This window comes from Stenella coeruleoalba, assembly GCF_951394435.1.
Source record: "Stenella coeruleoalba genome assembly, chromosome: 4".
In the NCBI taxonomy this organism is placed as follows: Eukaryota; Metazoa; Chordata; class Mammalia; order Artiodactyla; family Delphinidae; genus Stenella; species Stenella coeruleoalba.
In genome coordinates this window covers 31,679,064-31,706,899 of record NC_137149.1, presented here as the reverse complement: position 1 = coordinate 31,706,899, position 27,836 = coordinate 31,679,064, and the positions used below count along the sequence as shown (strand labels likewise).

The 27,836-nt window shown below is 41.9% G+C and overlaps 1 protein-coding gene across 3 annotated transcripts in view; it reads left to right on the top strand.

Annotated features, from left to right (window-relative positions):
- SGMS2 (sphingomyelin synthase 2) overlaps positions 1–27,836 on the top strand; it is a 155,798-nt gene that overhangs the window by 16,803 nt on the left and 111,159 nt on the right. The window contains exons 1-2 of one of the 3 annotated variants that reach the window (XM_079921075.1): positions 15,058–15,087; positions 15,188–15,314. The exons of the other annotated variants lie outside the window; for them this stretch is intronic. The gene's annotated coding sequence lies outside the window, so the exon portion shown is untranslated. Of the gene's footprint in view, positions 1–15,057; positions 15,088–15,187; positions 15,315–27,836 lie in introns of those variants that run through there. 3 annotated transcript variants of the gene reach the window in all.

The following is a 27,836-nucleotide window of genomic DNA, read 5'->3' as shown; positions in this document are numbered from 1 at the left end:
TTTCTAGCACGCTGAATGGGCCTCCCCCTTAGCCTTCAGTTTTGCTCACTCCCTTAATTTTGGTGTTTCCTCGAAGCCCGAGGTCCATAGCTAGTGTGTTTTAAGCTGACACTAAACCCAGGTGTCAGCTTATGATATATGATGTCATTTAAACTCTAGAAATATGCAGTTCTTGGATAGAAGGTAAAGAAATTTGGCAATCTACTACTCAGAACATTTTATTCTCTTTATTTCTCTGAGGTAGGATCTTTCCATTTTGGCCAGATCGAAAGATGTGGTTACTATTCAAGGTTTGCCTAGTATACGTTCTATAAAATCACCTTTGCATTTGCAACATTGCTCTGTTTTGTTCTTGTTGCTGGGTTCTCTGTCATCCTTTAAAGGAGCTGCTTTATAGCATTTAGATCCTGAAAAACACTGGGACCATGCCAGAAATTATTTGGCAAAAGGGAAGATTATGGGGGTAAAAAATCTGCACTGCTATAAAGCAGTGGCAAAGATCCTCATAGTTTTCAGGTTAAGAGATAATAATAGGATGGAGGAGGAAAAGGATAACGGCAAATAGGCTTTGGGTAAAAATCTTAGTTTCCTCATATGATATTTAGTCATTAGGTCGTGTATATGTGCCCACTGTAAAACTCCTAGGCACAGAAACAAAACTTGAAAGCTACTACATGACAAATTCATGGGTGTCAAAATGAGTTTGTCTCCATTCAGTCCTCCAGGCAGAACTATTAGTAGAACTTGGTTGAGGAGGTAGACCTGTTGACCTTTGAAAGTCAAGAGAATTAATACAACAGAACCATAGGATAACTAAGGTCAAAGTTCACAAAAAGGGCTCTTCAAGTCAGTCATTTCTCACCATCTCAATTTCTCCTCTGGTTAGTTCTCAAGAAATAAACTAAAAAGATGATAGATAGATAGATAGATTCTATTTGCCCAGAAACAAGTCCTTCTCTAAATCTAAGACCAGAAAATTGGTGGTAAAGTTAACTCCAAATGATTTTTTTTAATCATTAAAATGTTCAAACCTTTCAAACACACACACACACACATTTCAAAGTTAACGTTTGAAAAATTTTTATAAATATTAATTTTGTTGTTGAAGATTTATCTGGTGATACTATTTGCTATATATCTAGTATTAGAGGAAAAGTTTAAAATTTTGTAGCAAAGAGACTCAACAACCTCAGTGGACTAAAAATAATGAAGTCTATTTTTCTCTCATTTAAGAGTCCCACAGGGTGAACAAGTGGGCTGCTCTGCCCCACAGAGTCATTTGGAGATCCAAGCTCTCTTCATCCCTCTAACTTTTTTTACTTGCCTATCAGGACATCACACTTACCTGGTGTACTTCCTATCTTTCTTGCTGCTCTTTCTCAGTTTTGGGAGGTGGGACTAGTTGTCTATCATCAGCCATACCTCTGAAGGTATAGACTTCAGTCCTTGGACCATTCAACTTTTCTGTAGCACTCACTGTCTAGGTAATCTCCTCCAGTCTCATGGTATTAAATAACAACAATATTGGTGACTTCCAAATGAATACTTGTAGACTGGATCTCTCTTCTGAACTGCAAACCCATATTTTGCTGGTCACTGATCACCTCCTTTGGAGTCTAATAGACATCACAACCTTGATATCCAAAACTGAGTTATGGCTATTTCCCTCCAAACCCTCCTATGGTCTTTCCAATCTAACTTAACAGCAACACTATTTTTCAAGTTCCTCAAGCCAAAAGTCTTGGCGTTAACCTTACCTCCTTTTTTTTTAAATCTCTCCCATGCTCCATTTCCAGTCCCTCAGCAAACCTCCTTGGATCTCCCTTCAACATACATTCAGAATGCAACAGCTCCTCCTCCCATTGCCTTGTCTATACCACTATTTGGTCACATTTAATTTCCTATAATTGCCTAATATCCAGTCAAGATTTCAAGTCTCCCTTCCCTGCTTTATTTTTCTCCTTAACATTTATTTCTAACAAACAATGCATGATATTTACTTATTTTTTTATTGTCCATTTGAGCTCAAAGGGAGCAGCGACTTTGATCTCTTTTGTTCACTGACATATCCCCAGAATTTAGAATGCTGCCTGCCTAGAGTAGACTTTCAGTAAATATAAGCTGCAAGAATGAATGACTCTTGCTTCTCCTCCATAGTCTAGGGTGTTTTACTTACCTACATGATTGAGACCTGGTCCCAGGATGGTTCATGTTTGACTCCTGGAGATGGGAAAGAGCACAGAGGAGTTTACATATAGTGTTTCACAGTCTGAACCAGGAAATGGCACACATCACTTCCATTTATATTCTATTAGGGAGACCTTAGATTCATGGCCATAACTTGCTGTCAGGGGGGTTGAAAATAGCACTCCTAGCCTGTAAGCCATGGCTCACCTGCAACTCTATCATTTTAAAAAGTGGAACAGAATCTAGTAGGCAGCTGGCAGTCTCCACCTTACCTGCTACTTACACAGCTCATTTTATCCAGAATGACAGTTCAGTCAAACGCTTTGGAGTTCCGGAAGTAAATTATAGACTGAAGGTAGACCAAACTGTTCAATGGCGTGCAAATCAAGAGTACTTTATAAGCCATTGATCACAAGTTTGTTCATTAAAGCATAGCTGGGGCAAATCCCATTGGAAAGGCTCAGCCAAGCCTCAGGTGGTCTTACTAACTGTTTTATATGTAAACTGCCTGGAACACGTGGACCATATCTTGAGACTTTTCTTATTTTATTGCTTAGGGCAACTTACAAAAGTTGTGCAGAAATAATATTGAGAACTAAGGGTAAAAAGAAGTGTGGGTGAAAACACCTGAAATAATATAATGAAAGAAACTTGTTATTGAGTTTTCTGTTCTTATCACCTCAGTTACTAGAACTCCTGAAATAAAACAATGGACTAATTTTCCTCCTTCTAAGAGATTCTAGCAACCTATGAAATGACCTCCAGAGAACTGGATGATGTAGAAGCGCTGGGTGTGGTAAATCTACAATCCAAAGTCCAAGCGTAGATCTTTGTAGGAAACATAACCTCAGGTGTTGGAATTAATCAGTAGGCTAAAAATTACATTGTTGTGCTTTACCTAAAAATTTTTAAAAAATCTTAAATCCTTTCAAGTCTTGAAAATTAATTGCAGTTAATCCCATAGTTAGCAGATAGAGTTTATGTTTTTATGCATCAGGATATAAACGTAACACCAAAAAGCATTTGTTAATAAGGCCTATTCTTTAAGCAAATAAAATGTATTAAGTACCTGAAAATAACTGTGGCTCATATCAAAAAGATTTATTATTGCCTCATTGAAAATTTCTGGTATTTTAGGCAGTGAGTTCCTCTGCCAAGGAATCCGAAGCAACAGTTTCAAATGACCATCCTTTTTTCCATTTTTCCCACGGTCCCATGAAAAGTGTTCAGATAAAGGCAGCTGGTGGGAGCAAGGCAGGGAGATGAGGCCTCTCAACTGTACACGTAAAATTAGTATCTCAATTGCTGTAACTCCAAAATAGCTCAGGATCTAGATGTTCTCTCCTCTTTTTAAAATAACTAACAGAATTTTGGATTTCATCTGACTTATAATTTATTGACATATGTGAAACGTATAGGATATGCAGAGTTAATTTTTAGTTACTATTTCAGGAGTTTCTTTTCTTGATTATAGCTATATCAGAAAACTCTCAGTTTATTGAAGTTATGCACCTTGTGCTCTCAGCATTTACTTGTTTTTATTTTATTTTATTTATTTTATTGCAGTACAAGATTATATAAGTTATAGGTATACAATACAGTGATTCACAATTTTAAAGGTTATACTTCATTTGTAGTTACTATAAAATATTGGTTACATTCTGTGTATTGTACAATATACCCTTGTAGCTTATTTTATTGACTGATTGATTGATTGATTGCAGATCTGACCAACTTTATTTTACTTAGTGAGTAAATAACATACATATAGCAAAGTGCATAAAGTGCACTAATCTTAAGCATTATAGTTTGAATTCTTACATATGTATACATCTGAATAACCACCATTAAGATAAAACTGTAGAATATTTCCTGCCCTCTATAAGATTCTTTCATGCACTTTTCACTCTTTTCCCTGAAGGGTTGATGACTGTTCTGACTTCTGAAAACATCTTCTGGTTTTGCTTGTTCTTAAACTGTATATAAATGGAATCACATACTCGAACTCTTTTGTGCCTGGCTTCTTTCACGCCATAGAGTATCTGTGAGATTTCTCCGTCTTGTGTTGGAGCCATCTTGTTTTAAAGTGATGGGTAGTATTCCATTATGTAAATTATCACAGTTTATTTATCCGTTTGTGTGCTGAACACTTGCATTGTTTCATCTTCTGGATATTATGAATAAAACAGCTATGAATATAATGTACAAATGAGAGGGTATATGCATTTATTTCTTTGGGGGTGAAAAGTGGAACTGCTGTATCATGAAGCATGACTCTAGTAGAAACTAATAAATGGTTTTCCAAAGAGATTGTATCATTTTGCAACTCCCACCACCTTGTAGCTTATTTTATACCTGATAGTTTTTAACCTCTTACTCCCCTATTCTTACTTTGCCCCCTCTTCCCTCTCCCCACTAGTAACCACTAGTTTGTTCTCTATTCCTGTGAGTCTGCTTCTTTTTTGTTCTGTTCACTAGTTTGTTGTATTTTTTTATTTTTTATTTTTTTAATACATCTATTTATTTTAGTTATTTATTTTTGGCTGCGTTGGGTCTTCGTTGCTGCGTGCAGGTTTTCTCTAGTTGCGGCGAACAGGGACTACTCTTCGTGTGGTGCGCAGGCTTCTCATTGCAGTGGCTTCTCTTGTTGCAGAGCACAGGCTCTAGGAGAGCAGGCTTCAGTAGTTGTGGCACGGGGTCTTGGTAGTTGTGGCTCATGGGCTCAGTAGTTGTGGCACGCGGGCCTCAGTAGTTGAAGCACGTGGGCTTAGTAGTTGCAGCACGTGGGCGCTAGAGTGCTTGGGCTTCAGTAGTTGTGGTGCGTGGGCTCGGTAGTTGTGGCTTGCGGACACCAGAGCACAGGCTCAGTAGTTGTGGCGCACGGGCTTAGTTGCTCCGTGGCATGTGGGATCTTCCTGGACCAGGGCTCGAACCTGTGTCCCCTGCATTGGCAGGCAGATTCTTAACCACTGTGCCACCAGGGAAGCCCAGTTGTGATCTTTTTGATGATAGCCATTCTGAGAGGTGTGAGGTGACATCTTATTGTGGTTTTGATTTACATTTCCCTAATGATTAGCAATGTAATTAGCCATCTGTGTGTCTTCCTTGGAAAAATGTGTATTCAGGTCTTCTGCCCACTTTTTAATTGGATTGTTTCTTTTTTTGTTATTGAGTTATATGAGCTGTTTATATATTTTATATATTAAACCCTTATTGGTCATATCATTTGCAAATATTATCTCCCATGCAATAGGTTGTCTTTTCATTTTGCTGATGGTTTTCTTTGTTGTACAAAAGTTTTTAAGTTTAATTAGGTCCCATTTGTTTATTTTTGCTTTTGTTTCCTTTGGGGAGACACATTTATGTCAAATGACTTATGTCAAAGAGTGTTCTGCCTATGTTTTCTTCTAGGAGTTTTATGTTTTCTGGTCTTACATTTAGGTATTTAATCCATTTTGAGTTTCTCGTGTGTACAGTATTAGAGAATATTCTAATTTCATTCTTTTACATTTAGCTGTCAGTTTTCTCAGCGCCACTTATTGAAGAAACGGTCTTTTTTCCATTGTATTGTATATTCTCATACCCTTTGTGGTAGATTAATCAGCCGTAAGTGCATGGGTTTACTTCTGGGCTCTCAATTCTGTTTCATTGATCTATATGTCTGTTTTTGTGCCAGTACCATACTGTTTTTTTTTTTAAGATTTATTTATTTTGTATTTGTTTTTTTAATTTTTTTTTTTTTTTTTTTTTGGCTGCCTCGGGTCTTAGTTGCAGCATGTGGGATCTTCGTTGAGGCATGCAGGATCTTTCACTGCGGCACACAGGCTCTTCATTGTGGTGTGCAGGTTTCTCTCTAGTTGTGGAGTGAGGGTTTTCTCTTCTCTAGCTGTGGCGCATGGGTTCCACGGTGTGTGGGCTCGTAATTTGCAGCCCGCAGTCTCTCTAGTTGAGGCACATGAGCTCAGTAGTAGTAGTTGTGGCGTGTGGGCTTAGTTGCCCTGCAGCATGTAGGATCTTAGTTCCTTAACCAGGGATTGAACCTGTGTCCCCTGCATTGTAAGGTGGATTCCACTGGACCACCAGAGAAGTCCCCATGCTGTTTTGATTACTGTCACTTTGTAGTATAGTCTGAATACAGGGAGTCTGATTCTTCCAGCTCTGTTCCTCTTAAGATTGTTTTTGGCTATTTGGGGTCTTTTGTGTTTCCATACAGATTTTAAAATTATTTGTTGTAGTTCTGTGAAAAATACCATTGGTATTTTGAAAGAAATTGCATTGAATCTATAGACTGTGTTGGATATATGGTCATTTTGACAATATTGATTCTTCCAATTCAAGAACATGGTATATCTGTCCATCTATTTATGTGGTCTTCAATTTCTTTCATTAGCATCTTATAGTTTTTGGAGTACAGGTCTTTTGCCTCTTTAGGTAGGTTTATTCCTAGGTATTTTATTCTTTTAGATGTGATGGTAAATGGGACTGTTTCCTTAAGTTCTCTTTCTGATAGTTCGTTGTTAGTGTATAGAAATGCAACAGATTTCTGTGTATTAATTTTGTATCCAGCAACTTTACTGAATTTATTGATGAGCTCTAGTAGCTTTCTGGTGGCATCTTTAGGATTTTCTATGTGTAGTATCATGTCATCTGCAACACTAACAGTTCTTTTCTTGATTATAGCTATATCAGAAACTTCCAGTTTATTGAAGAAGTTATATACTTTGTGTTCTCAGCATTTATTTTTTTTATTTTTAAAGACTTCACAACTTGTTGTTGGGAGATTATAAAGAATCTTTATATAAAGTGTGAGATATTAGAATAGAGAAATTACATAACATTTTCTTTCTTTCTTCCTCTCTTCCTTTTTCTTTCTTTCTTTCTTTCTTCCTTTCTTTCTTTCTTTCTTTCTTCCTTCCTTCCTTCCTTCCTTTCTTTCTTTTCTTTCTTTCTTTCTTTTCTTTCTTTCTTTCTTTCTTTTTCTTTCTTTCTTTCTTTCCTTCTTTCCTTCTTTCCCTTCCTTCCTTCTTTCCTTCTTTCCCTTCCTTCCTTCCTTCCTTCCTTCCTTCTTTCTTTCTTTCTTTCTTTCCTTCTTTCTTTCCTTCCTTCCTTCCTTCCTTCCTTCCTTCCTTTCTTTCTTTCTTCCTTTCTTTCTTCCTTTCTTCCTTTCTTCCTTCCTTCCTTCCTTCCTTACTTCCTTCCTTTCTTCCTTTCTTCCTTCCTTTCTTTCCTTCCTTCCTTCCTTCCTTCCTTCCTTCCTTCCTTTCTTTCTCTTTCTTTCTTTCTTTCTTTCTTTCTTTCTTTCTTTCTTTCTCTCTTTCTCTCTTTCTCTCTTTCTTTCTTTCTTTCTTTCTCTTTCTTTTTCTTCGATGCTGCATGGCTTGCAGAATCTTACTTCCCCAACCAGGGATCAAACCCGGGCTCTTGCAGTGAAAGCACTGAGTCCTAGCCACTGGACCGCCAGGTGTATTCCCAACATTTTCTATTTTAATAATACTCTAATGTACTTTAACTATAACACCAAAAAAAAGCATCAACACAAGCTATAAAATCAGAAGAACTCTGTGTACAATTCTAAATAAAACAGTGATTAGCATGGTCAAACCCTTTCCTTCTTTATTAGCCTTCTCAAATATTAATTAATAAATCTTAGGAGCAACACTTTTAGGGATCATTCTTTAAATATTAGCATGTTACCTAAATGCATCCTTAAGTTTCTTGAAAACTAAGTAACTGCAAAGAAAAATTAATTTTGAAACAATTAAAATATGGTACAAAGCATTTGGAATCATCTGGGCTCTGAATGAGAATCAGAATTTTACCCTCTCACCTTCATGCCATTTTCACAGCTGAGAAGTGCTCATCTTCCTTGTACTCTAGCATGGAATCATCTGGATTTTTTTTTTTCTTTTTTTTTTTGCGGTATGTGGGCCTCTCACTGTTGTGGCCTCTCCCGTTGCAGAGCACAGGCTCTGGACGCGCAGGCTCAGCGGCCATGGCTCACGGGCCTAGCCGCTCCGCGGCATGTGGGATCCTCCCGGACCAGGGCACGAACCCGTGTCCCCTGCATCGGCAGGCGGACTCTCAACCACTGCGCCACCAGGGAAGCCCCATCTGGATTTTAAAAATGGGAATCAGTGGGCAATGGAGAATCAGTAACAGTAATGATGAAGTATTTATGGAACACTGAGTCTCTTCTCATCTTGTTTATATCACATTTTATGGTTAGACTGTTTAGTTCAGCTGGCTATATCCAGTCTCATGGTCCAAGACTAGCTAGGGGATAAGAATGGCCAGGCTGTGCTCTCTAGAAGGCCAGCTTCACAGTCCCATGGCAGTAGGACTTGAGAAATATTTGTTCAAACTGCATACTGTTCAGTTCTGTGGATCCACTGGATCTGCCAGTGGCTTTAGAATCATTTTTTTCATGGTCATACTTCTAGTTGTCGAGATTATTATTATCTTCCATTTTTCTTAAGATTAGGCAGATGAAACAGAGGAAAGCAAAGTTATTTTTCTATGAACTAAGGCGCTTAATGGGATAAGTATTAATTCAGATTTACTTCTTTAGGAAAGGAGGCTGTTGTTCATCTACTGAGCAGAATTCACATATACTGTGCATTCCTACCAGATTTTTGTTCTCATTCTGTCTTTTGAAACAATTAGTCCATTGCCTCTCCAACTCATTCAGATTCATTCTGTAGCAGTCATGGTTGTGATCTGTATTTACTTAAAGCCGAGAATTTATTACTCTTCTAACTTAATACATCTGTAGACAATAGATTATATATAATCCATCTGGTAGTCTATGAATAATGCTTTTAAGCAACAACTTTTTTTTCATATTTGATGGCTGAACTCATAGAAACATAGAAATGATAGCCATTTCCTCTACTAATCCATAAGTTTTTCCCTGGTTCATTGGGGTAGGTTTTAACACATAACTGTTTATATTCTTCCCATCCACCAAATTTAAAAAGAAAAAGAAATCACTTCCCAAGTGAAATGCAAAACATGTTGAATTACATACTTACAATAAACATCTTATAAGGTACCTACTCCTTGGAATTATTGTTAGAATCTTAATCAAAAACAAAATCCCAATGGATAAACAGCTAGGTCCTACTGTATAGCACAGAGAACTGTATTTGATTTCCTATGATAGGACTTCCCTGGTGGCGCAGTGGTTAAGAATCTGCCTGCCAATTCGGGCACACGGGTTCGATCTCTGGTCTGGGAAGATCCCACATGCCGCAGAGCAACTAGACCTGTGTGCCACAACTACTGAGCCTGTGCTCTGGAGCCCGCAAGCCACAACTACTGAGCCCACGCACCACACCTACTGAAGCCCGCATGCCCTAGAGCCCGTGCACTGCAACTGCTGAAGCCCAAGCACTCTAGCGCCCATGTGCTGCAACTGCTAAGCCCACGTGCTGCAACTACTGAGGCCTGCATGCCTAGAGCCCGTGCTCCACAGCGAGAGAAGCCACCGCAATGAGGAGCCCGCGCACCGCAACAAAGAGTAACCCCTCACTCGCTGCAACTAGAGAAAGCCCACGCACAGCAATGAAGACCCAAAGCAGCCAAAAAAAAAAAATATATATATATATCCTATAATAAACCATAATGGAAAAGAATATTTAAAAAATAATGTATATATATACATATATATATGTATATATGTATAACTGAATCACTTTGCTATACAGCAGAAATTAACAAAATATTATAAATCAACTATACTTCAATAAAAACAAATTGATTAAAAAAAGTCCCAGCCCAGGCTTTGCGAATATGGGCAGCACCATAGGCGATGCTTTGGAATGTCAAAGATTTTGCAGCTTGGTAATTTTTGATTACCCTTTCCTAAGAAACATACAAGAAAAAAATTTTTTTCAAGCTTAAGAGAAGGGTCCAGTGAGTGAGTTGTTTAAACATCCCTCCTGTTTCCTGAACTGAGGGGCAGGAGGGAGCAGCTTACAAGAAGTTCTAGTAGGGCAGGATGTGGGGTGAACAATTGTTTGCAGACTCTGCTGTCAGCAGGGACCGTGGTGTTCACTGACTGCCTTCCTGGATGTCTGCACACGTGCTCATGGTGTTCGAGGTTTGGGGGCGATCAAACAAACGTGAAGTATTTTCCTGCATGATTGCATTCCTTTTTCACTACCTTGATAAAGCACTATCACCATAATTGATAACCTACAAAATGTGTTATGAAATGTGACCCTGTTTCACTGGCATGGCACCCAAGGTCACACTCCAATCCCGGTCACTTACAGGAAGAGAAGCACCACCATTCAGGTTAACAGCTGGCGTACACCCCAACCCATCTTCCCACAGCAGGTCACCAGCAAACACGCTCCGTCCTTAGGATAAATCACAAATGTTACACATGGCCCACAAAGCCCTGAATGGCGTGGCCCCTGCCTGCCTCCAGCTTCAACTCATACCCATCTCTGCTTCACACACACCACATGGCAACCACGCCAGCTTGCTTTCAGTTTCCCGAAAGAGCCAAGCTTCCCCCACGGGATCTTCGATGTTCCTTCAGCCCAGAACGCTTCCCATGTCCTCAGCACTCATCTTGCACTCCTCACACACACAGGCACAGGTACACACGCACACACACACTCTGCTAACTCCAAGTCCAGGCTTCAGCTCCTAGCTGAATGTCATTTACTCAAAATAGGGCCTTCCCCACCCCTCAAATCTCTTGCTCTAAGTCAGCTGACTTTACAGTTCTTGGGCCATTTATTTTAAGTGTAGTTCCCTTGCAGTTCCTAATAGGTCTTGGCTATCCATAATTTATGGCTTCTATTTTAAAAGTGCTATCAGAAATCAGTAAGAATACAAACACACCCGCACCCGCTGTTTAAAATGTCCTCACAGCAAATATCGTCCCGTGCCATGCTATTCTTTTCACAGAGGTGACTAGAACAATTGATGCCCTTCTTACATCAGTTATTTCACTCAGGTTGAGCCACAGCTGAAGGAAACATTAGCTAGTATTAAGGAAGAACCCTCTACCTCGGGACTTCTAACTCAGGATGAATCATTTAAAACATAGGTAGAACTCAGCAGTGCTGTAGCACAGTTGAGGTTTCAATATATTAAAGAATGTTTACTGTATAGATTATGTCGGGATGTTTTTCCAACTAGCAAAACTCATTTAAGTTACTCCCATGCAAGTCACTTTTTGGTATTGTTTGAAGTCTTCAACTATATTACATTTATTTAGTTGTTTAACTTACAGTGTTATCATTGTTTTATTAATGTATGACCAATACCTTCATTAAGTCATTCAATAAGCATTTATTAAATGCTTCCTACATGCCAGCTGCCATGCCAGGGACTGGTGTTACTGTGGTGAATAAGTCCCCATCCCAGCCTTCAAAGTGTCTTCAGTCTACTCCATTTCCATGTTTAAGTTCTCCCCTAAACCCTGGAGGACAGGCAATAGGTCTCACTCATCTCTATATCCTCAGTGTCCTACCTAGTGCCAAGCACAAAGTAGGTACACAATAAATGCTTATTGAGGAAATTAATAAATGGATAAACTAATAAATTGATAAACTAATAAATGAATGAATGAAGAAATAGAAACTACTGGACAAGTACTTAAAGATCCAAGCTGCCCAGAGACCAGCAGGCCAAGAAATAATATTCATTTTTCTCTCTGAGTTTAGAAAACAGAAGAGATATAGTCTTTGCCACCATTCCTACCGTTTGGCTTCCACTCAGCCTCCAGTACCTGCCATTATCTCATGAACGTATTATTTCCCCCTGCTCTTCCATTTGTTCTATATGAGAAAATCATCTAGAGTAGCACAAGGACCAGGGTGTTTAGTTTAAATAAGCAGCTAATAGCTGGGGCTTTCTCTCCTTCCATTTCCCAAAGCAGGTCACATGGTCAGCTCCCATTAGATTTTGATTTGAGATTCTTCTAATAGGCGCATGTCCCTCTGTGAATTTATTAGACCAAGCCTATGCCCCAGGGGTTCCAGAAATCGGGCACCTCGTGGGAAGCAGAATGTAACACAAAGGTCAGCCAATTCCTTGTGTTCCAAAATTCACTATGTAAATGAACTCCAGATTCGAATGGGGCAACAGATTGATCTGTGGTTCTCTACTGACAATGGCCTAGAGTCACCCCTGTCCCACCTATTTTAGGAAGAGCCTGAGTCAGTGACCACTCAGCAGGTTCCCTGAAGACACCAAGGCACCTGGCATTGAGCACCATGCCCTGGACACTTCCACGAAGAGACCCAGGAAGAAATCGGGCTCTCTCAGTTTAGACTGTGGGGAAAGTTCTAAGTAATGGAAGAGACTGGTCAGCATATTGTCACTGCTGTAATACAGGTCATTAGCCTGGGTGTGTGTTTCTGCGTGTGACGCAGTCACAATTCATGAGTCATACTACTTTGAAGACTGGACTAAGTGTGTGGATCAGAAAAATCTGCAAGGGTTCTTCGGTAAAAAGTTATTCGTTGATTTAATCAAAAAGTTACCTACAAGGTGACAGCAAATTAGGCAATGAAGGTGAGTGTGGACCAGTTCCTGTCCTGGAGGGGCTCACAATCAAGGAAGGGAATAGCTCCAGATGTATTCAGTGCTGTGGAAGAAATTACATAAACTGTTTTCAGGACACAGAGGTAAGAGCAGCCTCCTGTGTTTCAGATAAAGGAGGCTGTGTAGCTCAGTGTTTAAGAGGACAAGCCCTAGAGACAGATGTCCCTGCCCCACAGCGCACCAGCCAGACTCACAGGGTGTGAGGATTAATCAAGCTGGTACGTGTGAGGCACAGGGTAAACACTCAACAATTGTGACTCCTCTCCCCCAACGAAGACACCTGACTTGTTCTATGCATGGCTATTTGAAACACTGTCTTTGCTTGGTGTGTACCTCCATCTTTTCCCCTCATCATTGAATATTCATTCCCCTCATCCAAATCTTTATTAAAAATCTAAATATATATTGCTGTTGTGTATTAGCTGCTAGTAGTTGTTTCTAAGACTAATGAGGATATTTTCTCCCCCATACCCCAGAAAAGGTCAGGCTTGAAAGAACCTTGTTCCCAAGGGCACAGCCAACTGAACGTGGCCCCAAGTGCAACACCAGGGAGTCCTCAAGTTCCCCAGCATCTAGGTAACCAGTTTTTTCGGTACACGCAGGTATACTCTTGAGCCCCAGGAGAGACGGAGGGACTCCGACTGGCAAATTTTAAGGCAGGACCACAAGCAGTTCTGAAGACCTATTTAAACCCAGTCATCCTTGGACTGCATTTTGGCAATGGAGGTGGGAATGGGGATGTTTCCCTACTTCCTCATTTTCTGTAGAGTGGGGGGAGATTTCTCAATTCCAGCCGGAGGAGGAGAGAAAGGACTTGGGAGCACTTCCGGACTTCCTTGACCCCCTTTCACTCCTCCCCAAGCAAGGAGACATGATGTCTCTGACTGGTGACATGGGGAAGAAGGATCAGAAGTGATCTTCAGTCCCTTTTCCTCTATGTTGGATGGCCTGGTCTCAGGATGTTATGGGTTGCATTGTGTCCTCCTAAAAAGGATATGTTGAAGTCCTGACCCCCAGTACCTCAGAATGGGACCTTATTTGGAAATAGGGTTTTTACCGAGGTAACCAAGTTAAAATGAGGTCATGGGACTAACCCGGCAGTACAGCGGTTAAGAATCCATGCTTCCACTGCAGGGGGCACAGTTTCGATCCCTGGTCGGGGAACAAAGATCCCGCAAGCCGCACAGCACAGCCAAAAAAAAAGAAGAAGAAGAAAAAAAAAATGAGGTCATTTGTGTGGTCCCTAATCCAATATGACTGATGTCTTTATAAAGAAGGGAACATTTAGACATAGAGACAGACACACGTGGAGGGAAGGCTGTGTGAGAACAGACGGGAGAATGCCGTGTGATGATGAAAGCAGAGATGAGAATCATGCTGCCACAAGCCAAGGAACATCTGGGGCGAGAGAAACTGGAAGAAGCAAGGAAGGATCCTTCCCCTACGGGTTTCAGGGGAGCATGGCCCTGCTGACACCTTGATTTCAGACTTCCAGACTCCAGAACTGTGAGACAGTAAATTTCTGTCGTTCTAAGCCGCCTCGTTTGTGGTACTTTGTTAGAGCAGCCCTAACCAACGAATACACAAGACAAACACTTACTTTGTTCCCTCTGCTGTAATTACCTGACCCTACCAAGAAAACCTGCATATCCATCTCTGCCTGTGATTGAGAGGCTGGAATCAAATGGGGGTGCAGTGGGTGAGGTGGTGAGTCCTATTCACAAACATAATAGCAAAGCTTCCTCCAAACAGCTTTTATTGGTAGCAAAGCCAATAGTTGGATGACATCTTATTTCTGATTTTTTTCTGAATCTGAATTAGGGAGAGAGGCCTGATTTTCTGACCAAAACTCCAAATTTAGGCTGAGATACATAGTTTATATGTATTAACTCATTTAACCTTCACAATAGCCCTATAAGAGTATGTCTTACTATTACGCCCATTTTACAGATGAGACAGTTCAGGCAAGTAACTTGCTTAGGTCAAGTAACTTACCCAAGGACAATGAATGCTGAGGATTGGGTTGTAGGCAGCTTGGAGCCAGAGTCTGTCCTTGCTGCCTCTGCAAGGGCTACATTCCAAGGAGCAAGTCCTTAAATGATCCCATTAAAAGGATCCCATGGCCAAATATAGGAAGAGAATCCTGGGTGAAAAAAGTAAACTTTTTTTTAATTTCTCCTCATTTTCTCAGAGCCTTTACAATGCCAGTGTGCCTTGTGACTCTATCAGGATACAGACTGCAGCATTTGACCACAGAGCACTTCTCAGGGAGCATCTTTTGGGACTAATGCTCGGAGGAACACCCGTTTGGGAAACACTGAGAGAATACTTTAGGTGGGAGGTACTCTTTTCTTTGAATACATTTCTAGGATTTTAAAATAATTTCTATATGCCAATTAAAATACTCAGAAATCCCTTCATTTAAATTTTACAGAGAGTTATATAGGTTTACATAGTAAGGGCCCTGAGATCTGGGGGCTGAAGCTGACACAGATCCAAGCCGTTGTAATAGAAGACAGTGGACCTCCTGTAACAGAGGTACAAAGCAGAGCTAGCAGAAGGTAAGGCTCCATCTCTGAGGGAGAAAGGGATGATTTCATGGAGGAGTGGGGCTTTGAGCAGGCCTTAAAGGCTAGGTGGGACTTCAGACAGTCATTTTGGATTAAGTACTTGAGGCCTAAATTGGTTCTGCTCCAGGAAGGAGTCAGAAACCCTGGTGACTCTCGAGGGAAGTTAAGGTCTGAGTTTGTACAGGGAGCATTATTCCCACAGCTAAGCAGAGATCACAGATTGCTAGCCCCTGGGAAAGACGCGAGCAGCAGACTCTTGTGGCCAGCACAGAGCGGCTGGTGTGTGTATGTGTAAGTGTGGGTTTGATGTAATCCATGTACTCTTGGGTCTCACGCTCACTCCCATTTTACTCACTTGTCTGGTCCCTGAAGGCATCTGAGTGTTGTCTTCCAGGCTAGTGTAGCCACGCAGCACAGCTAAAGGGTGTGGAGCCTTTACTGCTCTATCAGCATTTCAGGAGACGGACAGCATCATGGAAGATGTCAGGGAGCTAGGTCCCTGTTGGGGAATATTATGAAATATCCATCTGGAAGTGGTTGGCTAACTCTCCCCAAGTTAGCTACCACAACTTCCCTCCAAAATGATCCCCACTCCAGGGCGGTGGCATATGTCTGCACACTAGCCCTGTCTCTAGCATTCGAGTTCAGTAATTTTTATAATGAATGACATTACATGAAACCCGGCAGAACGGTCATCCTCTTAAACATGCTGTAAAAGAAGAAGCATAGTATGTCAAACAATGTAAAATATAATCTTTAAAAATCATTAGCTAGGGCTTCCCTGGTGGCACAGTGGTTGGGGGTCTGCCTGCTGATGCAGGGGACGCGGGTTCCTGCCCTGGTCCGGGAAGATCCCACATGCCGCGGAGCGGCTGGGCCCGTGAGCCATGGCCGCTGAGCCTGCGCGTCCGGAGCCTGTGCTCCTCAATGGGAGAGGCCACAACAGTGAGAGGCCCGCGTACCGCAAAAAAAAAAAAAAAAAAATCATTAGATAATGATCTACAGGTCATTTTCCTTAGGGACTTTTTAAAAATCTCTCATAGATCTGGTTGTTCTTCTGTACTAGTATGGTTGTTTCATTAATGCTCAGAAAGTAAGCACTGTATGTTTACAATATATTGTCATGATTATAGGCACTTGAGTGCAATAAAATTTATCCCTACCTACAGCACCCTCAGTAGAGGTGTGACCACAAAAACCATCCTATGCCTCTTTATAATTATGGTATACAGGGTCTGGATAAAGATACAACAGAAACTTTTGTGAGCCTCTTTTCACCTTTTCTTCTCAATGGGGGCAGAGAGAAGAAATCACTCTCCTGACTTCCCCAAATCGAGACCTCACAGCTTTAAGCTATGCCGCAAACAGAACCGGATTTTTCTTTCCCCTTTGCACAGGTCGTAATGAGGACTCTGTGATTCTGAGAGATCACAGGACTCTGCAGAGTAGCACCACTGCATGCTTCTCAGCTTCCCCTCTGGGCTTTCCTCTCTCCGTACGGGCTGGGTGGTGGTAAGACCTGGGCTGAGCAGTGTGCCAGTCGGCTTGCTCACGGACTGGTACGACACTGCTCTCCATTGGCAGAAATCCTGTCTCTGCCCTCCTCTCCCAGGGCACTAAACTGCACTAATGCTACCGGGCTGAGAGAAGCCATAGTTTAAATGTTTACAAGCGAATGGAAAGCAATGTGTTGGAAAGGGTGTGTGGGGCAGGAAACTTTGCTTTCCATTATAAACCCTGCACTATTTGATTTGGTAACTGAGTATTCTCACTTTAATTTAAAAATATTTAGATCCAGGGAATTCCCTGGCAGTCCAGTGGTTAGGACTCCTGAGCTTCCACTGTAAGGGGCGTGGGTTCAATCCCTAGTCGGGGAATTAAGATCCTGCGTGTCTCAAGCAAAAAAAAAAAAAATTTAGATCCACCCTTGAATGTTTGAGCTGCTACCCCATCCCTTTGCTCCCCTCGGCCACCAAAGCTTCTTGAAAGAGCTGTCCGCACTTCCTATCTCTTTTTTTAAACCTCCTGTTCGATATATTTTATTTATTTAATTTTTAATTGAGGTATAGTTGCTTCACAACATTATATAAGTTTCAGGTATACAACACATCGCTTCACAATTTTTAAAGGTTATACTCCATTTACAGTTATTATAAAATATTGGCTATATTCTGCTGTATAATACATCCTTGTAGTTTGTTTATTTTATACACAGTAGTTTGTATTTTGTAATCCCCTACCCCTATCTTGTCCCTCTTCCCCTCCCCCCTCCCCACTGGTAACCACTAGTTTATTCTCTGTATCTGTGAGTCTGTCTCTTTTTTGTTATATTCACTAGTTTGTTGTTGTTTTTATTTTATTTTATTTATTTATTTATGGCTGTGCATGGCTCTTCGTTTCTGTGCGAGGGCTTTCTCTAGTTGCGGCAAGTGGGGGCCACTCTTCATCGCGGTGCGCGGGCCTCTCACTATCGCGGCCTCTCTTGTTGCGGAGCACAGGCTCCAGACGCGCAGGCTCAGTAATTGTGGCTCACGGGGCTAGTTGCTCCGCGGCGTGTGGGATCTTCCCAGACCAGGGCTCGAACCCGTGTCCCCTGCACTAGCAGGCAGATTCTCAACCACTGCACCACCAGGGAAGCCCTAGTTTGTTGTATTTTTTAGAGTCCACATTTAAGTGAGATCATACAGCATTTGTCCCATACAATATACATTTTTTAGTTTTTTTATTGAAGTATACGTAAAATATATTTTGAAAAGTTTTGTGTATCTGATTTTTGTCCAATATATGCAAATAAGTTTTAAATATTCATCTAGTACTAAAAGGCTCTAGTGAAAACCACACTCCCTGGCCCAGTCTACGGTCTTGCTCCCCACCCCACTCACTCCCAGTGGAAACACCCCCACTTTCAACTTTTATTCTCTTTCTACTAGTAATTATTGACACATTTTTATAGGATTATACTGCTATTTCTTGAGCTATTTTAAACATTTCCTAAACACCACCTGTTTCAGAAGTTAAAGTATGTTATATCTCACACACACACACGCACACACACACACACACACACACACACACACACACAACTTCCCTTTCCTTCTTCATCCGCGTCATGTAACCTTATAATTTTTGGCTAAGTCGGCCATCATTTACATTTCTATGCCCAGTAACGATTCCCTGTTTAACCCAAGATGCATGTTATGAATATTTTCTTTCCATCCAACATTTTGTTTTTCCTGGAGTTGAAATTGCCTTGCTTAGCTTCCCATGTGCTTATCATTTATTTTTTTCTAAATGCTTCAATAGACTTGCTGAACCTTTACCAATAGTTTTTCTCAATTGTTTGAACAAATCGGTTCCATTTTTCGTTTGGTGTCCTTCCTCCAAAAGCCCCCTATGTTCGGTTCTAGGCAGGAGAGGTTAGTTGCCCTCTAGAAAAGTCTGGTGCGTGGCTCTCTTTTCACTATTCTCCTCTGTTGGAATTGCTTGTATTAATCAAGGTGGGATAACTGCCATTTAAACCAGATCCCAAATGTATAAAAAGGCACACTATCAGTGTTTATTTCTTATTCACTGATATGGACTGAATTGTGTCCCCCACTAAATTAATATGTTGGAGCTCTAACCCCAATGTGACTGTATTTGGAGATAGGGTTTTTAGGAGGTAATTAAGATTAAATGAGGTGGGACTTCCCTGATGGCAGAGTGGTTAAGAATCCGTCTGCCAATGCAGGGGACACGGGTTCAATCCCTGGTCCAGGAAGACTCCACATGCCGCAAAGCAACTAAGCGCATGTGCCACAACTACTAAGCCTGTGCTCTAGAGCCCGCGAGCCACAACTACTGAGCCCATGCGCCTAGAGCCTGTGTTCCGCAACAAGAGAAACCACCGCAATGAGAAGCCCGCGCACCGCAACAAAGAGTAGCCCCCGCTCGCTGCAAGTGGAGAAAGTCCGTGTGCAGCAACAAAGACCCAACCCAGCCAAAAATAAATAAATTAATTAGTTTTTTTAAAAAAAGATTAAATGAGGTAATAAATGCAATAGGATTGTTGGCCTTATAAGAAGAGGAAGAGAGCAGCTGTCTGCAAGTCCGAAAGAGGGCGCTCATCAGACACTGTACCTTCCAGTGATCTTGGACTTCCCAGCCTTCAGAACTGTGAGAAATGTGTCTGTTGTTTAAGCCACCCGGTCTATGATATTTTGTTATAGTAGTCTGAGCACACTAAGACACCACCTTTGTATTGTATGATTCTGAAAGTACCAGTATCTGTCAGTCTTTTTGTGTGTGTAGTTTACATTCTCCAATCTACTCTCCAATCTGTTCACAGAATTCTGGGAGTACAGCAGGAGAAGGGAGTCTAAGAATTATAATTCAGTATGAAAAATTTCACTTAATCCCCACATTTATAACTCCATGCCTTATTTACTCTTCTATCTAGAAGAGAATAGGGAGCCACCAAAGTGTTGCCAGCCAGGAAAGATAAGATCAAATATGCTGGTAGGTCTGGGGCCCAGAGAATTGTGAACAGCAGCAGGCAGCTTACTTGGGACACAGATGACCCTTTGCTCAACAAACAGTGGCCTCATCCTACCTCCCCAGGGGTACCTCCAGTAATTCCCTATGGTAGTGTTTTCCAGAATGGGGCATGACTATCACTGGGGGCTCTAGGGATAATTTTAGTGGCATGTAACCAAATATTTTTCAAAGATTAACAAATTTATTTCAATGGGAATTCAAAAATAAAACTTGCATTCGAAACCCATGGAAAAAAAAATAACAACTCCATGCCTTGTTCTATCCTTGCCTTAGACCTGGTGTCCCAAAGTCAAGTGTCTCTCTCTGATCCAGTTTCTCCAGAGCATGAAACTCTTTGGGCAGGCTGGAGGTACATGGATTTGTGGTCCTCTGGGTAGGTCATGTAAGGAAGGGAATCAGTGAGCTCAACTATTCTATAAAAATTTTCAACCACCATCCCTCTTTCTATCCAGGCATATTACCTTTACCTTCTGTAGTACCTGCTGGATCCAAGTGCAGAACATCTAAAGAGTTCTACATGGCAAACTGACTTGTTCATCATTAAAACTCCTCAATTCTGCCACTGTCCCCAGGCACATAGGCATATATCCCCCTGCTCTGCTAAGTTAAGTCAGCTTCTACTTCTTCACATCTTCCAAAAATGTATTGACATTGCTGATCTGTTGCTGTCTCCTTTCCTATCAGTTCTGACCCTGTGAGTTATTATCCCTTGTTATCCTTTGTTCTTATTTGGTGGAGTTATATTAAAGTACAGTCCTCCAGTATATCCTCAAGCCATTTTTTTTAAAGAATTTTATTTATTATATTTATTTTTCAGTTGTGTTGGGCCTTCATTGCTGCACACGGGCTTTCTGTAGTTGTGGCAAGCGGGGACTACTCTTCGTTGTGGTGTGCAGGCTTCTCATTGCGGTGGCTTCTCTTGTTGCGGAGCATGGGCTCTAGGCGCACGGGCTTCAGTAGTTGTGGCACGTGGGCTCAGTAGTTGTGGCCCATGGGCTTAGTTGCTCCTCGGCATGTGAGATCTTCCTGGACCAGGGCTTGAACCTGTGTCCCCTGCATTGGCAGGCGGATTCTTAACCACTGCACCACCAGGGAAGTCCCCCTCAAGCCATTTTGGCAAACCCCACCTCAGCTTCCATCTTCCCAGAAACCGTTCCTACCTAGGTGGGCAAAGATCTCCTTTGTTGCCAATATAATGGAGGATTTTCTAGGCTTATCTCACCTAGCTACACAGGAGGAGATGACATTGTTGACTCCTCTTTCCTTCACACAGTACTCCCCCCACCCCGTCCCACCCAGGTATCTCCTGGTTTTTCTCCTACATTACTGGTTCTAAATATCTGCCGCCTTTTATTGGTTTCTCCATCTCTACCTGATGTCAAAATGTTGACACTTCCTGAGTCTTAAAATTGGAATGTCTCTTTCCTAGTCATGTCTTTACCTTGGGTAACTTTATTCATTCTCATATTTTTAACTAATTTATCACAGATGAATACTTCCAGACCTCACCTCTCCTCTGAGGTCTAGACTCATCTATCCAACCATCTATTTGACATTTCTTAGACATCGAATAATTATTTTTACTCATATTTAACCATACGCATAGTAACCAATATTTATTGGGTACTTACTATGTACCATGGAATATTCTAGATTCTTGGGATATATTAGTATTATATTTCTCTCCTTCGTGATGCTTACGCTCCAACGAGAGGAAATGAAGATTAACAATTGACCTTATAAAAGAATCATAGTATAGGGAATTCCCTGGCAGTCCCATGGTTAGGACTCCGTGATCTCACTGCCGAGGGCCCACGTTCAATCCCTGGTTGGTGAATTAAGATCCCACAAGCCATGCGGCATGGCCATAAAAAAAAAAAAAGGGGGGGGGGTCATGGTATAATAGAAGGTGATGAAACAGAAGTGCTATGTAAAAAGAGAAAGAGTGCTAGGGCTGGAAGAGCAGTCGTGGTTTTAAATAGGGTGATCAGCGTAGACCTTACCAAGATGCTGAAATCTGGGCAAAGGCTTAGAGGTGAGGTCAGTAAGATAGCTAAGATATCTGTAGGAAGAGCATTCCAGAAAAAAAAAAAGAGACACTACAAAGATCCTGAGATGGGAGTGTAGCTGGTATGTTCATGGGACAGCAAGGAGAACAGTGCAGCTGGAAGGGAATGAACAAGGACGTGTGTAGAAGACGAGGCCATGACTTTGGCTTTTACTCGGAGCTGGATGTGGCGTCATTGGATGGCTTTGAGTACAATTTAAAAGGATCCTCTTGCTGCTGCACCGTGAAAAGATACTGTAACAGAGTATGAGTAGAACAAGGGAGATCAGGTAGGACTCTCGTGCAGAAATTTCAAACTTAACATGTGCAACATTGAATTTTAAAATTTTTTCCCCTAAATCTCTCCTTCCCTATGTCAATAACAGGCTCCACCCAGAAGCCAAAGCCACACATCTAGGGATCACGCTTGTTTCTTCCTTTTCTATCACCTTCTTCTCCTTAAATCCATGAACAGGTCCTGTCCCTTATCCAGTGAACTCTCCATCACCAAGCCATTATCCCTGATCAACAACCATTGTCTCTTGTCTCTTAACAAAAGACAGCAGCCAAGTCAAATAAGGTTCTAGCCTCAGCTTCCTGACAATTACTGCCAGCTGCATCTTCTGATGATGAGGGGATCCCTCACTCACTTAGAGATCCTCTTGCCTTCGTATCCCCCAAGTCATCATTCTCCCTCCATTCTCCAAAAAGTAAAATGTTTTCCATGAATTATTCAAATTTTTTCTGTTTTATCAAAAGGAAAAGCCTGCTGAGATGATTTTTTAAAACAAGTCAGTGTCACAGAAACCATCAAAACAATTCAGAAATCAGAAGAAACAGCAATAAAATTTTCCATTTGGGGAAGGGAGAAAAATACAACTACAAAAGCATTTCTTTGCTTTTTTCTCTCTGCCACCCAAGTCCTGTTTGTACTTGACAAGGCCAAGTTAAACTTTTTTTTGCCTTGTTAGGAACTGCAAAGATTTTTTCATTCTTCTCTTTTTCTCAGACAACAGCAGTGCTCTTCCAAGACAGCAGACTGACTTCAATTTTTCACCATAATCCCACCGGATTTCCCTCCCCATTTTCTCTAGAGAATGTCATTTGAGTATATATTGCAGTGTTAAAAAGGAAATTTTAGTTGAATGTCTTTTAAATCACTGATTACTCAGTGAAGCTGAGACACTACAATATAGAAAATGGTTTTTTCTTCCAGACATGTTTTCATTTGGTGAGAACTATGCATCTATCTTTCTGTTGTGGGTAATGTGAAGACTTCATGGGAGGCTGTCTGAAGGACTAACAAATTGCCTAATTAAAGATGGTCTTGGGGAATTCCCTGGTGGTCCAGTGGTTAGGACTCTGCGCTTCCACTGCAGGGGAACCTAGGTTCAATCCCTGCTTAGGGAACTATAATCCCGTGAGCCACATGGTGCGGCCAAAAAAAAAAAAAAGGAGTCTCGATTTGCTTTGCTTTATTGACTGTTTCACCTCTTTCCTTAACATTTCTGCAACTTGAAGCATTTCTGCTCATGCAAAGGAAGGACAATCTAATGGTTAAGCGTGCAGACGTTCTGAAGCCAGACGCTTAGGTTTAAATCACAGCCTGGCTACTTCCTCGCTGTGTGACCATGGGCAGGTCACTTAACCTTTATCTCAGTTTCCCCATCCTATTGACATAAGATTGAGATATGCCCAGCACATTCTAAGTGCAAGGTAAGTGCTAGCTACAGCTAAGGGCTAGGTATACATTTGTTGCCAGGGATCAAATGATAGGCAAGAGCAACGCCATCTTGCCCTATGGAGCTTTCTAGCTGTAGGACTTAAGCAAATAACTTAACATGAGCCTCGGTTTAATTATTTGTCATCAAGTGTTTCCCTCACAGGATTCTTACGGGAATCACATGAGATATGCCAAGGAAAATGCTTAATAGGGTGTGGTGAATATTAAACACTCACCATGAGCTAATACTGTACAGCAAGACGGGCAGATCATTAAACAGCCTAAGAGATGCAGTAACTTATAATAGAAGTTTAGAATGCTATAGGAGCGCCCACTAGGATATCGAAAGGGAGTCCTAAAAAGTAAGGAGGAGTTCACCAGAGTAAAAAGAGGAAGAGAGTTCCCAGAAGAGGAAGCCAGAGAGCTTCACCGGTTTAAACAAACTAGAAGTTTGACGTAGTAAAGAATGGAAGCCGGGAGTGGCAGGCAGAAGTCGAGTCATTAATAGAGCTTTTCAGCTATACTCAAAGTTGACCTTACCCTGAGAAATGGGAGAAATGAGAAGCCAGGTAATGGGCTCAAATAGGGGGTGATAAAACCAGAATGGCATTTTAGAAAGAGCCTGATGGCTGCAGACTAGGGAATGGAATGGAGGGGGTCAGGAGGCAGGACGCCCTTTGGGAAGCTGCTGCAGTTTCTAGGTTCTAAGTGAGGGCTGGAAGGTGGTGAACTGGGACAGCGTAGTGACAATGGGATGGAGAGACCTGGTGTCCTTCCTCAATCCTGCTGCTTTGGTGGGCACTTCGTCTTCAGTCTGAAGTCTCCTTTCCTATGTAGATCCCACTGTGACTGTTTCTCACCTACTGCAGTGAGGGGTGTTACTGTCCTCGTGAAACTTCCCCAAACATCCTGCCCCAGCAGCAGGCACTGGAGGAGAGCTCGCCAGCTTAGCTGGTTTGAGTGTTGATTTCCTCCCACAAAGAGAACAATTCTTAATCAAATGTTGCTTGAGGCCCCCTATCATTTGTTTTACATGCTGCCATCTGGAGCTGCCCCCAGGTATGTCATATGACCACAGTGTCGCCAAGATGATTAGGACTTCAGTTTTCCAGCTAGAAAGTTAATATTTACCAAACCTGGAGGAGAAGTGCAACTACTTCTTCATATGATAAAATAATGATTTACAAACTTCTTCACCACCTGACCATACTGTATCCAACTATTTATAAATAATTCCTTGGAAATGACTTGGGTGTTGGGCATTGGGGAGGGTAAATTAGCTCTGTTATGGGAGCCCAACCCACCCTAATCACCTAATGCACCTTATCTACGGTCAGAGTTCAATGTAATCCCATATAGAGGTTGTGGGTTGTGATAAGTGAGCAGTAAATATCTAATCAATTGAAGAAGAAATGCCATTTTAGAGGTCATTGGCCTCACTGTGCTTCTCCAAAACCATTATGGGATTTGGGTGGGAGGTTAGTTTTATGGTTTGTTTTTGTTTCTGTTGTCATCTTTGCTCAGTAGCAGTCCTGACTGGAACAGCCTCAAGCAAAATTGCAAGGGTGGTGAATTGAGACAGCGTTTTCCACATTTCACCACTCTTTGCTTTCCTAAACTTCAATGCCTTCACCTGATACTCTCTTGAAAGCAGGAAAAGGTATGAACTAATTTACAGTAAGACTAGTGTGTGTGTCTTAGCGTAAGGTGGACCCAGTCCCAGGGAAGCAAAGGTGATCTCAGACTCCGAAGGCCTGGAAAATTTGCTGAAAAACATGAATTTACGATCATGAAGATACTAGGGGGAAGTGCAAGTCAGAACCAGTTCAACTGAAATCAACATCCAGCCTGAGAGCCATGAACCTCAAGTCCTCCTCCCCTGCTTCCCTCTGGTCATGCCCCGCGCAACTTTAAATTTTAACTTCACAAACCGTCCAGCACCATAACTTCAGATCTTTAACTGCCATGCTGTAGCAAGCTTCACCCCCTGGTACTTATGCAAAATCCCTTAGCCAGAAACAGGTGAAACCGTACCGCTTGAACTGTCCCTACTCCAAACTAATAAACTTATAAATCCCTCTCTGAAAACAATGGCCTCAAACCTACACTTCAGGTTCATGGAGACTTCAGTCTTTAACCCTTTTCCCAACCTCAGCCCTTCCTAGTTTTATTTTTATTTATTTATTTATTTATTTATTTTTGGCTGCGTTGTGTCTTTGTTGCTGCGTACGGGCTTTCTCTAGTTGCGGTGAGCGGGGGCTACTCTTCATTGCGGTGCACGGGCTTCTCATTGCGGTGGCTTCTCTTGTTGCGGAGCACGGGCTCAAGGCGCACAGGCTTCAGTAGTTGTGGCTTGTGGGCTCTAGAGCGTAGGCTCAGTAGTTGTGGCGCACGGACTTAGTTGCTCCGTGGCATGTGGGATCTTCCCAGACCAGGGCTCGAACCCGTGTCCCCTGCATTGGCAGGCGGATTCGTAACCACTGCACCACCAGGGAAGTCCCCCTTCCTAGTTTTAGAGCCTCTGTAATCTGACCTGAATTCCATTCACTGAACTGAATTTATTAGGTTTCTACTTTATGCCAGACATTGTTCTAGACCAGTTATTGTCAGCCTTGGCTGTAGACTGGAATCATTCAGAGACCTTTAAAAAAATACCATGCCTGGAACTCACCCAGAGAGTCCAATTTAATTGGTTCAAGGTGCAGTTTAGGCATAAGGACTTGCTAAAGCTCTCCAGGTGATTATAATCCACAGTTAAGAGCCATTGCTCCAGGTACGGGAGATACAGCAATGAACAAGACAAACAAGGCAGAACTCTTATTTTAACAAGTTCAAATCCTGTCCCTCCTCTGATTAGCAGCTGCCTCAATTCTCTTGCTAGCTTCTCTTTTCTACTGTTCTCGCTCTTCCAGGTCGTGGTCCTAGATAAAAGCGTCTAACACTGTGTTTTCTCAAGCCCCCAGGCGTCCTGTCCCGGCTGTGTGAAACATATAACTGCCGATTAGCTTCCTTACACATTTATGAGCTCCATTCTCAGCCTGGCTCTCAACATTGGCGAATTACTTATCTTTTGGCAGCTTCCTTTCTCATTTTTGATAGCAAACATTTCAAGTCTTTATGTCTCTCTTAAAACCCCATATCAAGATCCTGTCTCTCTCACTCTCAGCAGATAACTCAACCTCTTTTTAACAAAGAAAATAGTAGCCAGAGTGGTGAAATCCTTCAGCATTCTTCCTTCCCACCTTAACAGTGCCTTCCTTTTCTCCCCCTTGTATCTGTAATTCCTCTCTACAGGCAGACCCTTTTCTACTTGTTACAAATGTCCTCAAGCATCTGTCTATTAAACCTACTTAGAGGACCCTTCCTGATGGTCCAGGTAAGACTTCGTGCTCCCAATGCAGGGGGCCCAGGTTTGATCCCTGGTCAGGGAACTAGATCCCACATGCATGCCACAACAAAGATCCCACGTGCCGCAACTAAGACCCGGCACAAGCCAAAATAAATAAGCAAAATAAAGAATTTTTTAAAAACCTGCTTAGAATCAATCTATTTGCTCTCTCTCCTTTCACTGACATATATATCTGGAAAGACTTCTCTACACTCACAGCTTCCACCTCCATGTCTCCACTTAGTCCTCGTGAATTGCAATTTGACTTCCACTGCTATCACTATGCAGCTGTGCTTTCCAAACTTTTCCATGTCACGGCAGCCAGAGAAAATGACTATATTTATTTGGTATCCTGAGGACAACATCAAAGTTAATCTAGCTCCTCCCGGCCATGTCAGGAACTTAAGGGGCTAAGTTTTCAGGCCCCTTGCAGTCATTCATACCTCACCAGCCTACCTCGGCGTACCAGGGGGGAGGCTGTCTTCCACTGAAACTGGTCTGGCCAAGGACACCAGTGACCTAACTGACAAATGCAATGTCCGCTTCTCTGTTCTCATCCGTTCTATAGCACAGTTTATTGAACATGGAGATTCTATTTAAAATGACCACGATTTGGTCAAGATAATGTGGAATTGGAGGCCAGGAAGTAGGTGGAGATGAGAAGAGCAGGCTACTTTCCTTTCACTGTCTCCTTAATCAAAGCCCAGTTGTATAGGAGAATCAACAGGCAACGCCTGGGAGTCCATGGTCAGATTACGCGGCCAGAGAAGGTCATTTGCCCCAGGCAAAGGGCCCCAGAGTCTTTTTTTTTTGGCTGCC